Source organism: Rousettus aegyptiacus, unplaced genomic scaffold, assembly GCF_014176215.1.
Source record: "Rousettus aegyptiacus isolate mRouAeg1 unplaced genomic scaffold, mRouAeg1.p scaffold_m13_p_17, whole genome shotgun sequence".
Lineage (NCBI taxonomy): Eukaryota > Metazoa > Chordata > Mammalia > Chiroptera > Pteropodidae > Rousettus > Rousettus aegyptiacus.
Window position 1 is genome coordinate 24597318 of NW_023416292.1, and position 15061 is coordinate 24612378.

The 15061-nt window shown below is 64.1% G+C and overlaps 1 protein-coding gene and 1 long non-coding RNA gene across 10 annotated transcripts in view; one reads left to right on the top strand and one right to left on the bottom strand.

Annotated features, from left to right (window-relative positions):
- Positions 1-2332: 2332 nt before the first annotated feature.
- Positions 2333-4193, bottom strand: LOC118612871. Its single transcript, XR_004955201.1, has 2 exons — positions 3463-4193; positions 2333-3138 (listed from the first exon to the last, which is right to left on the bottom strand). It is a non-coding gene; the product is annotated as an uncharacterized LOC118612871 (long non-coding RNA).
- Positions 4194-4197: 4 nt separating this feature from the next.
- MEF2D (myocyte enhancer factor 2D) overlaps positions 4198-15061 on the top strand; it is a 30062-nt gene continuing 19198 nt past the window's right edge. For 2 of the 9 annotated variants that reach the window (XM_016166229.2, XM_036234808.1), the window contains exon 1: positions 6004-6325. The gene's annotated coding sequence lies outside the window, so the exon portion shown is untranslated. Of the gene's footprint in view, positions 5364-5940; positions 6326-12959; positions 15031-15061 lie in introns of those variants that run through there. The other 7 variants (XM_016166224.2, XM_016166222.2, XM_016166226.2 and 4 more) reach the window with 7 other exon arrangements.

A 15061-nucleotide genomic window follows, 5' to 3' on the forward strand; every position in this document is an offset into this window, starting at 1 on the left:
ATTAAACAAGATGGACAGAAATAGCAGCGGGACAGCGAAGAAGGTTATTTTGGGGTTTTCTGGAACACAGAGTGCTCCTGGGCCGCACCCCACCCCTGCAGGGGGTGGAGCCAGCATCGAGGCCTATGAGAGATTCCTGTGGGGGAAACCCACCGCACCCCCATTCCTGGGCTCGACAGGGTTGCTCTCAGCCAGAGAAGGGTCTCCCCGCCTCTCCCTGGTCCCCAAGGGCGGAGAGGGCTCGCACTGCCTTCCTGTCCACACGGCAAGACCCTCTGTTGTCCGTCAGGCCTCCTACTCCAGAGAGGGGGGCAGATACTGCCGATGAGATCAAAGGTGGCTGCAGGACAGGCTGGCCCAGGACGAGGTGGCCACTGCTCCCTGGCGAGCCCGGGCTGGGCGATGGGAGGTCCTGGGCCCCTGCCTGCGCCAGATGACTGCAAGAAGCTGTGGAAGGGGTCCGGTGGTAGTGGGAGGCGGAGCGGGGTGAGGAACTGGTGGGGGGCAGACGGGGCTCCAGAGAAGAAAAGGCTGGAGACGGACTAGTGTCTGACTGGGGGGCGCTGGAGGGCCAGGAAGCCCCCCTTCCGGCTCCCGGATCGTATCCCGCTTCCCTGGCAGAAGCCTGGCCCAGTTTCCTGGTTTTTGGCAGCTGAGCTGGGGGTGGAGGGAGGTGGGGAGGGAGCCCCCCCCCCCCGCCCCCAGCCAGGCGGTCTCCATTGCTGACCAGTCGTTTGTGGATTGTTTGCATAATTCTTCTGGTTCCCGGGGCAGACTTTAGGGCCTCCTCCAACTCTGAGGCCCCACCACAGAGCTCAGAACCTGGGCACTGAGGGGGACGCTTCTAGCCTTTGATCCCTCTGGGTAACAGCTTTGGGGGGGGGTCGGAGGTCAGATTTCGGAAAACGCTGAAATCATTCACTCATTCAACAAACACTTCAAAAGCCCCAGCCATGAGCCTCGCATCCTGCTGGTGCCGGGGACAAACTGGGACAAACTGGTACGGCGAGGCCCTCGCCCTGAGGAGCTTGCAGTTCACTGGGGAGACGACCACCTGCAACCCTGCTCCCCGGTGACCCAGCACCCGCTCTGCAGCAGACAGCACACGGGGCCTCGCAGAGACGGTCGCGGCAAGTCCGCAGCCTGGCGGCATCCGCCCCACCTGACAGTTATGAGAACTGAGATTACACGCTAGGCACTCTCCGCCACCGCGCTAAGGCATGGGGGGAAGACGCAAGGTCACCGAGGGTGCCAGCGTTCCAGAGACCGCCCCGGTCGTGGCGGCAGTATGTGCTGGGCACCTCGGGACGCACCACAGAACCCTCCTGAGGGAGGTGGCCTTGCCCCGGGCTCCAGCCATTCTGCAAATACGTGAGCATCCACGACACCTTGTGCTCTTGGTGATGGGGCCACCAAGCAAACAGAGTCCTTGCACCGTGGACACGCTGGGCAGCGATGGAGAGACCCGTCTTCAGCGCCAAGTGCCCTGTGCCCTCGGAGCGTCCGGCTCGTCCTGGGTCATCTCCTAGGCGCAGACACCCAACCTTCTGGGGAATCTCAGGACAGGTCTGGCCCTTCTACCCTGGGAAGTCCTTCCTAACGTCTGTCCTGCACTTTTTCCGGTCCTAAGAGTTCTCCCCATTCCCCATCTCATTCCTCTTTTTCAAGGCCAAATCTCACAGCAGTAACAGGGCAGCCCGAAAGCGGCTGGCCCTTTAAGGCCACCTTCTTCCCCCCACGTGCCGTCTGGTTGGGTTGGCGACGCTGACGCACACGTGACGTCAATGGCAGCTGGTGGAGTCTGGGCACGAGGAGCGAAGTTGGGATGGGGGTGGGGGCGAGAGCGAGAAGGCGGTCATTTGCATTTAAAGGGGCCATTCCTGGGTTAGTGGGTAGGACTTTAAAGAAATGTGTGTCTGGCAAAGTTTATGTCCTGAACTACGGGGCTATAAAAAGGCGTGGCACAGCTCAAGTCGCTGGTGACTCGAAATTGCGGTGTCAACTATGTCCTTCCGCGGAAAGGAGGAAATAGTCCGACGGTGCAGAGCTAAGCACGTGATCTGTAGGGGGCGGATGGGGGGGCAGAGGGAGGAGCTGGGGAGAGACAGTCAGGCTCCGTTTCAGCTGCCCCCACCCCCACATCCTGCCCACCCTCCTGCAGCTGCCACCACATCCTGCCCAGCCGGGGGCAGGGAACTTGTGGAGGGGGGTGCACTGACCTAGGACCCGGCTTTGGCACCCCGTCCCTGCCCCTTTCAGTTCCAGGGTGGGGCCTGTGCCCTTTGCCCCAGGCCTGGCCCCTGGCACCCTGGCCCTGGGCTTGGGGCACAGCTTTCTGCCTGACTCCGCCCCCCTGCCTCTGGCCAGTGGGACTTGTCTGGAACCCCAGACAAGAGACCCATTCTTGGGGTAGCACATTTATCAATGAAAAAATATAGAGGTGCTCAGTGAGGTTTTTATAATCTGAACCCGGGTACACGGCTGCGCGCGCGCGCACACACACACACACGCGCACGCAGATTCGTGTAACACGTTTGCTGTGCGCATTCCGTGCCAGGCCCTGCAACACCCTGCACACCCAGGTGGAGTTACACTACCGCCCTCAAGCTCAGGACCGGGAAAAGAGGAGTCGGGAAGAAACCAGAAGCGTCAGTGCGAGACAGCACGTGCCGGTGGGGTCGTGTGCGGAGGGCAGAGCACCGCACGAGCGGAGTCGCCGGACAGGAGTGCTGGCGCGGAGGGCCCGAGCCCTCGCCAGCAGCAGGGAAGGTGCGGGGAGAAATCCGAGCACGTGCCGCCGTCACCAAACCCGGGAGAATGGTCACACCAGACGGAGGGGGAGGCTGGGGGTTGTCCAGGGGGCCGCGGGAGGGCAAGAGGGGTCGCCAAGCTTCCCGGCGGAGGCCGCAACGGCAGCGATGGCTCCTCAGAGTTGTGGTGCAGGGAGAGGCGATCTTGGGGTGAGGAAGAGCTTTCCAAATTGGGGTGAGCTCGGGTTGCCTGGGGAGCATGAATAAAGGCAGGTGCCATACAGACTTTCAGAGATGACACTGTCCCGAGGAGCTTACGGATACTTCGGGCGTCCTTCTGATTCCCGTGGGGTTTTACAGCAGCTTTGGGCTGTTCAATGACCTTTCTCTAGGAAAGATGGGTTGGTAGTCAGAGGGGGAGAGAAACAAAAATGAGAGCCAAGCCTCCGAGCCTGCCCGGGCATTTTCCACAGAGGACTGCGGGTCGGGTAGTCCAGGGGCTAGAAAGAGCAGGGTAGTGAGCCACTCTCGGACATTTTTATTATTTTATTTCCAGCGATATTTCTCCCTAGATCCCGTCTTAGTCCTCCACGGAAGTGAAGACCTCATGTTCGGTACTTGTCTTTTCCCCGTGAAGTTCTCTCCGCCCGCCCCGCCCCCCGCAGCCCCGTCTCTCCGCCACTTGTGATATCTATCCATCGGCCTCTCCTACCATCTCCTACTCTGTTCTTTAGTGAAGCATCATGTCACATCTTAGGTTCTAGGACACTCCATCTCCCCCACTGAGCTCTTCTCTGTCCTCCTTTCTCTTTCTGGCTCCTGGCCCTTTAACACCCTCCCAGGTGACTCACCTTCCTTCCTCATTCCTTTGTTAAGGACCCAACATTCCAAGGCAGGAGGACCAACTGGCCAATCACAGCCCCGGCAAGCCTGCCTCGGGCTTGAGATTGGCCGGAGCTGTGGTTGGCGGGAGGCTGACGGCACCGATCTGGAGGAGGTTGGGGAGGGGGTTTCGGGGAGTCAGCCCTGGGAAAGAATTTGTTCAAGGGCTGCTTGTGTTTTTCAGAAAATCCTTCTACTACAGCTAGCCTAGAGGGGTTTCTGGCTTAGAGAGCCTCAAAACTGGAGGTTGGCTGAGAACCCGGCGTCTCGGTCCCCTGGGGGCTTGGCTGCCCCCTGCACGCTTTGGCTTTTTCTGTGACCTGGGACCCTGGGGTCTGGGGCTGTTCCCAGGCCTGCACCTAAGGAGTCTTTTCCAGCAGCCCTCAGTCTCTCCAGTCTCAACATTCTGCTTCCCGACGTCGGAAACAGCCGGAAAATAAACACCCTGATGACTAAACGGTTTCTCCAGCTCCAGCCTGGGGAAGCACTAAAAATAGAGGCCACAAGTGAGGGGAGGTTCCCCACTTGAGGGGGGGGGCACTTTCCCATCCTGCTACTGCCACAGTCCCAAGCCTGGCACAAGGCTCTGTTCTTCTCCAAGCCCTTGGGGACAGGGCGGTTGGGTTTCCCTTGCCTGCCCTGAGGTCCTTCAGGTCAGCTAGCCCTGCCTGGCAGGGGAGACCTACGACATCTTCTGGGGCTGGGGCCCCATCTCCCAGGTCTGACAGGGAACTAAGAAGCTGTATTTGGGGACAAAGTGGGACACCGTTTAAATCAGGTTTCCTGAAAGAGGGGTCAGGTGCAAGGAAACTGAGGCCGAGGCTATACAGCCTGTTGGCCCCCCTCTTAGGACGTACTCGATAAGCCTCCAAGTTGTTTGCAGAGCAAGCCCACTGAGCTTGCCTCCTTTGACGCTCGCTGGCTCCTATGGGATAATGGGCCTGCAGGGGGTCTTTGGAGTCTGGAACTTGAGTGATTATGCAGCAGCGTGAAGCACTGTTCTTAGCAGTCTCCTTTGGCGGACTAATTTAATCTTCACGCCAAATTTATGAGTCAGGTACTGGTAGCCCATCTCCATTTCACACACGAAGACCCTCTGTCTGTTGAGTAAACAGTGGAATAAAGGTGCGAACCCAGGCGGCCTGACCACGCCCACATCGATGCTGCCCATCACCGACACTGCGGTCTTTCTCTGCATATACTAGTCTCTTCAGCACTTAACCCGAATCAAGTCTTTGTCCTGTAAATCAGTCCCAGCCAGACAGACATCAAGGTGAAGGAAGGACTGAATTCCCTTCCGTTCTGCAAGGTTCTTTGAGCTCTAAGCCAGATTATTCCATCATTTCCTCAAGGCCCAGGCAGAACACAGAATTTAGAGGTAACAGAGATGGGGGAGAGGCAGCCTGATGGGGCAGCTGGCCAGTGGGCATGGCACCCACACTCTCGTTGGAGGGGACCTAAGATTTGCCGCACTCTAGAGTGACCAGGAATTTTTGAATTTTGTATTATTTTTTTTTAAGGGCTACTACTGCTTCTTTAATAAGATGCTTTGGGGCGTTTCCTGTGCTGGGGGAAATTAGGGTCCCGCCCCTTTAAATTGCCCCGGTTGGCTGTAAGTGCTCTGGGGCCGCAGGCACTGGGGATTAGGTCACCCAAGAACTATGAGCTGTCGCTTTAAATTGCTGGGCGTCTGCTGAGCCAGGCCCGGGTAGGGAAGGGGGCCTGTCACAGGTAGGGGGAGCAAACGAGCTCCCAGGTAACCCCCAGAAATGAACGTGTCCCTTTAAGTGGGGGCTTCAGCACACACTAAGTGAGAGAGATGGAATCTTTTCACCACTTAGCGTCTACCCTTAATTTATCTATTTATCTATTTAGACTCTAACCTCCCAACTCTCCTGGGGCTTGGGGGGAGCTGTCGGGGTGGCGTCCGTGTGTGTGTGTGCGTGTGTGTGTGTGTGTGTGAGAGAGAGAGAGAGAGGGCGCACGGCGCACGCCACCTCCCGGAAAGGCCCTCTTTAAGCGCACGGTGGCAGCGGGGCCGGCGGCCGTCTCGCGACCTCCGAGGGGGCAGCAGGGGCGCGGGCCGATCCCTTTAAAGGCCTCTGGGTCTCGCCCCCCGACGCCGCCTCGCCGCGTCCCTGCCTCCCCCCTCCGGGCCGGCGGAGGGATCTGCCGCCGCCGGCGCTGCAGCCTAGCTTGGGCTGGCGGCCGGGTGGGGGCCGACCCGGCCCGGCCCGGCCGGCCGCGGGAAGCGGGGGCGGGGCCACGGCCGGCCCCGCCCCGGCGCCGGCCCCGCCCCGCGCCACGGGCTCCTCCCATTGGCCCCCCGCCTGTCCGTCACCCGCGTTCCCCCACCCCTCAAGCTAGGCTGAGCTGTGCCTACGTCGGCCTCGACTCCCGGGGGCTGGAGGAGTTACCTTTGGAGCCCGAAAGGAGGAAGGAAGCAAAATATCAACACAGCCGCGGCGGCTCGGGCGCTCGGCCCCATTCCCCGCCTGCCCCCCGCCCGCCTGCCCGCGCCCGCGCCCACGACGGGGGCCCAGGCCCCCCGGCGCCGCCCAGGGCCCGCGCGCACGCCGGCCTCGTTTATTATTCCCCCGCCCGGGGCTGCGGCTTGCCGGGGTTGAAGATCCCCCGGCCTGGCGAGGGCTGCCCTTCCCCGGCCGCGACACCCCGTTCCCCCAGCAGAGCCGGTGAGTAGAGAAAAATAACGCTCCTGCCGCTTTAAGAGGCCCCCTCCCCCACCCCGCCCTGGGTTCGGGGTGGAGGGTGGTCTAGACCGTCCCCTGGAGGGGTGCGATGGGGTGGCCTCCGGGGCCGGGAGGAACTCGCGGAGCTGGCAGTGTTTTCGTGTGGCGTTGTGGGGCGATTACGTGGGGGGACTGTTTGTGTTGGGGAGTCGGCCGTGGGGGACAAGTGGGGTCGGATTGTGGGTGGCCGGCTTGGGGGTGCGCGAGTCCGTCGGTGTCTGGGGGTTACGACGGCCTCCGAGGGGTCTGGGTAGGGGCGCCATCCTCAGAGGGGTCTCCGGTGACAGCCGGGAGCGACTGACATTTTAACAGCCAGCCCTCCCTCCCTCTCCCTCCTTGCGCCGCCTGTTCCCTCCTCCTTGGCCCGAAATGGTGCAGAAGGGGGCCTGGGAGGGCGGCGGAGGGTGGGGGCGGGGGGAGCCGCAGCTGTTTGGGAAGCGGGGGAGGGAGGGGGGGATGTCGTTCAGATGACACCGAGGTAGTGGGTTGGGGTGTGCGAGTGTGCGTGTGTCCGGGGCCAGGTTCGCCGGTGCCTGTGAAGTTGGGACGCGGAGCCACCACGAGGCGGGCCGGCAGGGCGCTTCCTTGGGACCTCCTGGCCCGCTTCGGAGCCCCGGATAGGGTTTGTCAGCAGCCCCAGCTGGCGAACCCCCAGCCAGAAGTTTGCAGCTGTTCAGCATCTGGGCAAGAGTTCGCCAACCCCTCTTTCCACCTAGGGTGGCTGAACTGGGCCGGGGTGGGGGTCTAGGGAGCGGGGGTGCGGGCTTTTAGGGAGGGGAGCAAAGAGGCTGAGATGCGTCTGGCCTGTCTCCCCACTGCCAGCCCCACACGTCAGGCGTGGGTCTCGCAGAGACTGCGGAAGGGGCGCCCTCACCCCCAGGGATTCTCGTCCTCCACAGCCTTCTGAGGCCTCTCAGGAAGGAGGGCTCCAGGGTGTGGGCAGGCTGGGAGCCACCCACTGGCTTATCCCAGGTTGTCCTTCCGAGTGGGAGGCTCTCTCTGTGTCCCCTTAAGCAGTACATTGTTGATGGGTTGGGGGAGGGTACAGTGGGTGGATCCTGTGTCCCCTTCTCTGTGCCCAGCCCCCTTTTTGAGGTCTCCTGTAGGCCTGGTTTCTTGATTGGGGGGTGACCCTCCCCCACCAGCTGCAGCCTCTCCGCCATCCCCTCTATGGCTGGCCTAGGCATTTCAGGGCCCAGCCTGGACTTTGGGAATCCGCGGTCTGGGGTAGTGACCTTGGGCTGCTCTGGCCTCAAGATAGGAGGGGAGCACTAGGCTGGGTGTTTAGAAGTTAGGGAGCTGACCGCCTCCCTCCCCCCCTCATCCCTAACAGGGACGCCTCCGTGGCCAATTAGAGAACCAAAAAGGCACATGTCGGTGTCCACCCGCCTGTGGCCATGGGTCACACCCGCCCCAGGTCTCACCCTGGCCGGTCCAGCTCCCAGGGCCCTGCCTGGGAATGAATTTCCTTCCTGTGGCTTCCCAGTGTCGGGCGGGAGGTGGGGGTGGGGTGGGTCAGAGGGGTGGCTGAGGACCTGTTTCTCCCAGGTGACTCCATGTAGCTCTCCCTCACGCCCCAGCATGGGCATTTGGGAACTCGGGTCTCAGTGGTCATGTTCTTTGTTGTAACTCTCCTGCCCCAAACCACCCGGTGTGTGTGTGTGAGTGTGTGTAAGGGGAGGGGTCTCTGGCGGCCCTGGGGAGGGAGGAGCTTTCACTCATCCGCCTTTAGAGACCAGAGGGGGTGAGCTTTCTAACCTGTGATCACCACACAGCAAATCGGTGTCGGGATTTTCGCCCCGCTGCCACTCCTGCAGGCCCCGCTTCGTGGTAGAGGGACCCTGGCAAGGAAGATGGACTCCTTGCTCCTGGAGGCCCTGGCGCCCGGGGAGCAGCAGCGCCCGGGCGGCACAGCCCTCGTGGCGGGGGGTGGGCTCAGGAGGCTGGGCTAGAGCTTCTGTCTGCCTTGCCCAGGGCCTGGAGCAGAGGGGTGGCAGACGGGGGAGCTGGTGGGTGCTGCCCGCTCGTCCCTGCCGTCCCTGCCCTGGCGGCCTGGGCTTCCAGCTCTGCCCCTCCTGGCTGCTGGCTCTCCTCGCAGGTTGGGAGATGCCATCGTCTCTCTGGCTGCGGTTATATAATCTCTCTCCAGCAGGGTTTTCTTTTTCTTTTTTTTTAAAATCTTCCCTGGGTCTTTCTTGGGAGATGTGATGAGGGGAGAAGGGGGCAGGTAGACTCCCAGGTGGGGGCTGCAGGAGCAAGGAGGCTGGGGGAGGCCCCTGATGGGGACAGGAGGGGACGCCTTAGGTTTAGACTCTCATTAATCGGGACCTAGGCCCTCCCGCCCTCCTTTGACCCTGCGCTGGGTGGTCTCCACCCTGGGCACCCCTGGCCCTTTGCTCATCCTGTCCGCCTTGTCCTGCTGGCCAGCTGGGCCCTGCCCTCCCCGGTCGGCACTGGGTCCGGAATCTCCGTGCTACGTTGGTGCTGGCCCGGTGTGGGTGGGCCTCGTGTCAAACACTTTGCCACTCGCTTCTGCACCTCTGAGGGGGCAAGGGGGCCAAGGACCGGTGGGCAAGCCCAGCAGTCCCCCTTCCCCCCACATCTGGAGCCAGGCCCGCTTCTCTGCCCCTCTGGCCCGGTGGGTGGCGGCCTCACTGCAGGGGTTGGCGAGGGGGTGAGAGAGGCCTCGACCTCTCGGGTGCACCAGATTCTGTCGCTGGCTGTGAGGGTCAGACGTGGGCCTAGAGCCCGTTCCCAGGGGTCAGAATCGGGGTCTCGTCGCACCATGGTAGCAAGTTGTCCGCACCCCTTGGGACCATGGCTGGGGCTCCGCAGGCTTTCTGAGGCCAGCTGGTCTGAGGCAATTATCTCCCTTTGCGGGGAGGAAGAGGTGGCGGGACCAGCCTCGCCGCAGCATCCCTGTAATTGCCGGTGGCTTTTATGAGCCAATCATGGGGTCGGAGTCCAGCCAAATGTCTGTCCTTCTGTCCCAGTTTGGTGACTTACTCATGGGGGAGGGAAGAGTGCTAGGTGCGAGGAGCTCCGACCTGGCAGCCGGACGCCTGCTGCGTTGTGGCTGACGTTGTCCTGTCAGTCACCAGCCACGGCAGGCAGAGCGAGCTTGGACCTCAGGACTGCCCAGTGCAGCCAGATGGGGGAGAGGCCAGTGGCCCTGGCCTGGCCTGGGAAAAGGGGGCTCTCACAGCACCTTCTTCTTCAGTGGCTCCTGGTGGCTCTGCCGAAAGGCCTTGAACTTTGGCCTAGTGGGGATGGAGCAGTTTTTGGCTCCCGGAACATTTGTTTCCTCCCCCCGTCCCCCCGGGGCTGACAGCACCCTGAGGAGAGGCGGTTTGGAGCTGTGGCATGGCAGCCCAGACTCCCGTCCCCCGGCCGGGGGTGTGCAGGGGTCCGTGCAGACGGGCATGCCCGCGTGCACCTGGCAGGCCCCCAACATTTAATGGCGCACGTGCGTGAGGTGTGCAGCGCATACGCACATGTGTGTAGGCACCCTCGGAGCAGCTGCCGCCCTGGGGGGGGCTGGGGGGTTGCTGAGTGGCAAAGATGATTAAAGGATTGAAGACTGGGGACACGGGGAGGGGCCGGAGGCTAGACCCAAAGGGCATGCAGGAACTCAGGAGAGATACGCGGGGCCTGGAGCAGGGGGCCGGAGGCCAGACCACAGTGGGCAGACCCAGAGCATGGCTCATGAGTTGAGCCGGGTGGACGTCCGTCCCCGACGCCCCCACCTCCCCCACGTACCCCTCGCCGTGGCCCTGGCTTAGCCTGCCCCAGCCCCTCGCTGACCGTGTGTCCTTGGATAAGTCGGCTCCCGGAGGTACAGGAGTTTCACCGGGCCTGTGGTGATCAGGGTACCTGGGTGTTTTGGTGACTTGTCCCTGGTCCCCCTTGCCCTCCCCACGCACCCCGATGAGCCCAGCCATCTGAGGTATCAGGGTTGCATTTGAGCCCTTAGGCGTTGTGGGGCGGACCCCGGGTCCTGGTGATGCCCAGGGCCCTTTGCATCCGACCTTTCCTTTTTCCTGAGGCCGCGGCCACAGCCTGCCCGTCCCGGAGGCCCAGCCCTGCTGCTAGCCAGGCGTGGAGACGGGGTGCACTTGTGGACTCTGCGCGGGACCCTGGTGGCCTGGGGGGTGACAGCAGCCCCGCTGTTCCATCCCCCTCCCTTCTGCTGTAGGCTGGGAGGGGAGGGGCCGGTCAGAGCTCTGGCCTGCTGCTGGCCACACCCAGGCGGGACCATATGTACTCACTTAAACTCACCCTCCCAGGAGGTGCTAGGCTCCAGGCCTGTCAGTGACCTTGGCCTGGCTCCTCCGGCTGGGTGCTCCGGCTGCTCCCCTGGGAGCTGGGCAGACCAGGGAAGTACTTAGAAAGGGGCGTTTTTTTTGCCCCTGGTCAAGAGAGCTTTACCCACTCACCCCATTTTCCGACGTGCTTTGGAGACTGAAAGCTAAAGCCCGTGAGATCCCAGGGGACTGGCGGCAGGCGCCTGCACTGTGTGTCCATGTGTGCCGAGCTGGTGTGCGGGGCAGAGAAGCGTGTGAAGCCTCGTTTATTTCTCTCCACAACTGTCTTCCATAGCTGGGGAGACTGGGCAGAGGTCGAAGAGACTTGCTCAAGCTTCCCCATAAGGAGGGGTTAAGGCCGTCACCTGGGGCCAAGGGCAGGGTCCTGCCCGCCAGGGGTCTGTGGGGCCCGATAGCAGCCCCTGACAGAGGGCAGAGGGTGTCAGTTTGGTGGCAGGTGGTGGGGGGTGCGAAGTGTCTTCCGATGAGGGTGTGGAGCAAGCCCGAGAATGGGGGTGAGCGACACTCCCAGACACTCCCCAGGGGCGGGTCCCAGAGGTGGCTGAGGGGGACTTGGGCCACAGGAACACCCTGTGTGGAGGCCAGAGCCCCTGCCGAGCCTGTGGGCCCCCAGGCCCGAAGGGTCGGCCCTCTGAGGGCGTGCGCCCTGACCCCACTGTGCCCGGCCTCAGCCTCCCTCTGCCTCTGAGCCCCAGGGGCCTGGGGCGAGTCCCTGCCCAGCTGAGTTGCTTTTCTTTTCTAGAAGGGAGAGATGCTTGGGAAGTGGGTTCAGTGGGGAGCGCGGGGCAGGTGGGAGCTCAAAAGAGGGTGCCTCCTCCCTTAGGACTTGCCTGCTGAGGCAGCTCCCCAGAAGGTGGGTGGGGGCAGGTGGTGCCCCAGGTGGGACTTGGTGTGCACGTGTGTGTGTGTGTGTGTGTGTGGGGAGACTGGACCCCCAGGTCCAGGGCCCAGTCTGACCAGGGATGGGCTTGGGAAGCTGAGCCCAGTCCTCGCGCCCCGGACAGCTGTCCCGGCCTCGGACCCCTCACCCCACACCCCAGTGCCCCTGGGTCCCCCAGCTACGTGCTCACGGTTCCCCGCCCCCACGGACTTGGAGCTGAGGGTTGGGGGAAGAGCAGTGGGTGAGAGCTAGTCTCGCAGCTCAGGGAGACAGCAGAGGACCGAGGACCTCGAGTTCTCCCTGAAGCCCGGCCGTGTGCTTGCCGGGGCCTGGCGGCCGGGGGCAGGAGGAAGGGCCAGTCTTGTAAGTGTGCCTCAGGCCTTCCCCGGGGTCTCACCTCTGTTGACCTCTGAGCCCCCTTCCTGAGCCCCACGCGGCCTGTGGCTCTGGCGACTGCCCTGTGTGTACCCCGTGGCAGGCCCGTGGGCCCCCAGCTGACTGGGTGGGGACAGGTGTCCTGGACCAGCTGCTCCCTCTCGTCTCGTCCACCTGTCAGCCCAGGGCTGGGGCGCTGACGGGGAGGGGAGAGGAGGGACCTCCGGGCCCTCACCTGCTCCCTGGTGCAGACCCTGGACATGAAGTGTGGCAGAGGGCAGGGCTGCCTACTTGCTCTGCTGACCCCATGATGGCGAGGAGGGCGTGGGGGGCAGGGGTCCTGGCTGGCAGGGGTCTCGGGGTGTGCCCAGCTCCGTGAGGAGCTGGTGCTGGTGAGGGGCAGCTGTTGGTTTGAAGGCGAGTGTCTGCCTGGCCATGTGCAGGTACCCCGCTGCCACCGCACCCCTCCGTTTGGCTGGCACCTCAGCCTCACCTGGCACCTTCCTGGAAGTGGCAGCTGATCCCGTGGGAGCTGCCGGGCCAGCGCCTCAGCGGACCAGGCAGCCAGGCCCCTGCCCTCCCCAGCCAGGGGCTTAGAGGGCTGTCCTCGGGTCAGGAGACCCAGCCGTGCCTGAGTGGCCCCTAAGCCCGCGGGGCTTCGCGAGGCCGGGCGTCTCAGGGCGCATCTGCCCGCTCTGATAGGATTGGCCTCTTTCTGGCCCTGGCGGCCGCCGTGGTGGACACAGTGCCCTCGGATCGTCCCCCTTCCCCTCCATCGCGGCACCCCAGCGGCCCGGCCCAGACCCGCCCTGTGTGCCCGGCCAGGCAGCCGTCCTCCCGCGCGGGGACGCAGATGTCGCTGCCGGGGCCGGGAGAGCCCACCGACGGCCCCGCGCCCTGCGAGGCAGGACCCCGCCGAGCAGGCTGCTGCCTGTTCTCCCCGGCCTGCGGGGCCACTCCGTGGCCCCCCCCACCCCCGTCCCTGCGAAGCCCCTCCCCGATCTAAGACCTAACCAGCAGCCCGTCCGCCACAGGGGCAGGCAGCCCAGGCCCAGCACCCGTCGCGAAGCTCACCCCAACGGCTGTCAGGCCAGCCCGCCCCCGGGGCCCCAGCTGCCACTTTCACTTCTGTCTCCTGAGACCCCAGAGGGAAGTCGGGTGGGGAGGGGGAGGGCAGCCCAGCAACCGTCCCAACTGCCCCCGCCTCTCCCCGCCGAGGCTCTGGGGCCAGGCTCCGTCCGCCACCCTCACCCGGAGGACTGAGCGGCTTGGGCTGCAGTGGGGGTGACCGTGGTCAGACAGCAGCGAGGACCCCCGAGGACTGGACACCCCTGCTGGGCCCCACCCTTTCGGAGGATGGCCGAAAGCGTGCTGGACACACACAGGCCACATTGTCTGCCCTCTTCAAGGTGGGCAGGGGGCTGGTCATCTCCCGGCCCCGCTGGCTGGAGTGTCATGCCAGGGCCGCTGCCAGCTGCCCGTGCCTGGTCAGGCGCTCCGACAAGCAGATCTGAGCCCCGAGACTGCTCTGCCCTGGGGAGCCCTCCCTGTCCTTGTCCCTCGCCTGCCGTGCTAGGCCCTCCCCTCCCGCTTGACACTCCCGGGGCTGGATTTTACAAGCGAGGGTGGAGGTGGGAGCAGGGACCACCCACTCGCCCTCCCGCTGCCCAGCCTCGGCACCAGGGCGGGAGTGGGGTTCTCCTGAGGAACCCCAAGGCTCACCCCGAGTCGCACCAGATCCCGGGCTGCGTAGCTTACTAACCCCTCGTGGCTGCACCCCCCGCCCCGCCGAGGCCCTGGACCCCTGTGGGGCACCGGCTGGATGAGCACGCCAGGCGGCCTGTGGGTTCAGGGACCCAGAGCTCCCGTCAGGCCCCTCAGTGCTGCGGTGGCCCAGACTCCCGAGTGGGAGGCGGAGCCGACGGGACAAGGTCCAGGATACCGAGCAAACGCCACGTGCGCGCACGGCAGGTGCCAGCCGCCAGGCACGAAGCCAGGCTCAGGCTCGGGGTCCAGGACAGGCCCCCTGGCGACCATGACAGTGACCTTGGGCCAGTGCACTCGCAACCAGAAGCAGGGCCCCAGCCCCGGGTCTGCCAGGCAGTCCGGGGGGAGGGGATGGGGGGACCTGTCTGCCCGGGCCCCACCCGGACCCCGTCCTGGCTGGCGTGAGCCTCCGCCGGCCTGGGCCGTGGGTCGTGGGGGCTCCTGCCGAGAAAGCACCTCCCCCTTCAGCCCTTCCCCACGCTCTCCAGCCTGCGCGGTGCCCTCCTCTCTTAGTTAAGCTGGAGGACAGTGGACCCAACCAGGCCATCTCTGCCGTCACCTGCCCCTGGAGTCACAGTCCTGACCTCCCTTCCGTTGGGCCTCTGAAGGGCTCAGGAACCGCGTGTCTGGGCTGGACGGGCACCTGGGTACCGGTCCGCCCCACTGACCCAGCGTACGGGCCAGCGGGCACAGCCCGCTCGGGCAGTGACTTGGTCAAGGTTACATGGCGGCTTAGGCCAAAGCAGAGACTAGAAACTGGGTACCTAGAATCCCTACCCAGAGCCCCACTATTTCCCTGGGACCTCACCCACCCCCTTCTACTAGGATTCAATCTGCTGTTGCCCCAAATTCTTCCCAAGGTCTGGCTGGGTAGCTCCAAGAAATCGGGGAGGGGGCGAGGCCAGAGCTGGGGCGGGGTGTGGGACCCTGGGGGACACAGCCTCCCAGCTACTGCAGGAAGGACGGCCGGGTGGGGAGGCAGCAGAGGAGGCTCGGGAGACGGACCCTCACCGGAGAGGCGTCTGGGCAGAGAACAAGATGACCCCATCCCCGGAGACCTGCCAAGGAGGCGAGGGCAGGAAGCCCAGGGCGGGGCCGAGAGCTGTCCGTCGTCGAAGCAGAGGGCGGGCTCCAGGCCTGGCCCCCGCGGGTTCCTGTCCCTCCAGCTGAGGCTGCAGTGCTGCCTCCCCGGCTCTCCCGGGGCGCCTGGGCCCTGAGACCACCCCTGCCGCAGGACAGCCTTCCTGACTGCCCTTCCCCAGCCCCCCCAGCCCGGCAGCCCGCCCCCAGGCCCCTTGTGGGTGAGTTAAAATTAGCTCAGTGCCCAGGCTA